The following is a 2,500-nucleotide window of genomic DNA, read 5'->3' as shown; positions in this document are numbered from 1 at the left end:
GTTTTATCGCCGTCATTTTACCTTCGCGTTCTTCTTAATCTTCAAATGACCCGTTCTTGCCTTAATCCCCGTCCTTCAACACCATTTATTCGCCCTTTCGCCACCTCCCCCTTTCTTTTAAGCCACACTACATAAATGCTAACTTTTTCGTCCTTCTCCCTTACCCCTTGAACAAACACATCCTGCAAATCCCTAAATCCTTAAATCCTTCCACCCTCGCAACCCAAACCACCTCCACCTCCACCCTAAAATAGAAAAAAGCTCCCACCACCACCACCTCCAACCTGTACCTCGTCCTCCTCGTGCAACCTCTCCCTCCTCCCCATCCCCTGACCCTTCCCTTTCCCTCCCTTCCCTCCCCTCCCCTCCTCACCACACTTAACTCCCCTCAGAGACTCTTAAACGGCCCGGCCACTTACCCGCCCTCAACTACAAGGTTCCCCTCGTTACCGGGTCCCAGCCTGTAATAACTACCGGACAGCGCTGTTACACGCGGAAGCAGCCAACAAATGACGCGTGATGAAAGGTTGGGAGGGATAAATGCCATGCCACTGAGGGGAGGTCTGAGTGAGGGGGAAGGGGGAGATAGTGAGGAAGGGAGGGGAAAGGAGAGAAAGGGGGATGTAGTGGGAGATGAAGAGGAGGTAAAGGGAGATGAAGAGGAGGTAGAAGAAGCGAGAACAATAAAGGAAGAGAAGGAGAAGGAGAGGGGGAGGGACAGGGATAGGGAGCGGGAGAGCAGAGCGAGAAGAGATAGAAAGAGGAACAGAAAATGAGAAGGAGAAAAGGTAAATGTCTAAATAAACAAGCTTACCAGAGCAAACCGCTTGAGAAATCTTGTGCACTCTAACCAAGTTTGGTAGTATGGTAAACCTTTACATTGCCTTTGCCGCCCCCATTGAAAATATGAGTTGCACAGCGATGATGCGCCTGCGCGCGCATGTACACACGCACACACGCACGCACACACACACACACACGAATAAGCAAATAACACTAAAAATGCCTAACAAAGGGAAAATACCAAATGACAGAGAAACATGGTTAGAGCTAGACGACCAACAGCGAAAACAGCCACGCACAAAACTTTGAATGAAAAGAAACGAAAAAAAAGAAGGAAAGGGGGAAGAGGGAGGAAACATAAGCGGTGTTACATCCCGACTGATTGAGGATCGGCAAATATCGGAAGCGTGCACGTAGGACTCGGCTGGAGGGAGGGAGGGGAAAAGGGGGAAGGGGAAGGGGAGGGGCAAGGGGGGAAAGGAGAGAGGGAGGGAGAAAGGGAGAAAGAATGAAAAAAAGAAAGAGAGTGAGAGAGATTGTGTGTTTGTACAAGGGAAAAGGGGAATAGGCAATAAAGGAACCGAGGACGAAGGGGGAAGGAGACAGAAGGGATGAGGTAATATAGCTATTATATGTGAAGAGGATGAGGAAGAGGAAGATGTGAAGGGGGGAGGGGTGTGTGTGGTAGAGGTGGTGGTGGTGAAAGGGGTGACAATGTGATGTAGGGGGGAGGGGGGTGGAGGATTGTGAGGAAATGGTGAAGGAGGGGGAGGAGGGAAGAGGAGGTTGTAGTTTTTCCTTTCATTTTGTGGCAGTGTTTTATTATCTCTATTTTGTGCACGTTACTGTATTTACTTTTTGTGATTCAGATACATAAATATATACATGTATATATATACATATATATATATATATATATATATATATATCATATATATATATGTTATATATCATATATATATTATATATATTATATAACTATATATATATATATATATAATATATACATATATATATTATATATATATATATTCAATATATATATATGAATATATAACATATATATATGTTAATATATATAATGTTGATATATAACATATATATATATATGTTGTATATATTATAATATATGTGTTATATATATATGTATATATATATATATGTAATTATAATATATAGGTATATATATATATGTGTATGTATATATGTTATATCCATAAATATATATATATATAATATATAATATATATATTATATTAAAATATATATGTATATATGTTATATAGATATATAGTTATATATATATATATAATATAAAACATATATATGATATATAAACACATATATGTATATATCATATATATTCATATATATATATACCTATATATTATATATCCTATATATATATATATATATATATCATATCTATATAATAATATATTGTTATATATATATATTATATATATATTTTATATATATACATGTATATATAAATCATATATATTCATACATATATATATACATATATAATGTATTATTATATTAATATGATATATATATATAATTATATTTTTATATTTATATATATATATATACACATATATATACTATAAAATTATATTACATACATATATATATATATATATATCCTATAGTTATATAACATATTATATAACATTTATTTATATATCAACATCATTATAATATATTATTATAT

The sequence above is a fragment of the Penaeus japonicus genome, unplaced genomic scaffold, assembly GCF_977035675.1.
Source record: "Penaeus japonicus unplaced genomic scaffold, GWHDUDI00000001_assembly GWHDUDI00000033, whole genome shotgun sequence".
NCBI classification, from domain to species: domain Eukaryota; kingdom Metazoa; phylum Arthropoda; class Malacostraca; order Decapoda; family Penaeidae; genus Penaeus; species Penaeus japonicus.
The sequence above is the reverse complement of the archived record's forward strand: the minus strand, read 5'-3'. Positions refer to the sequence as shown.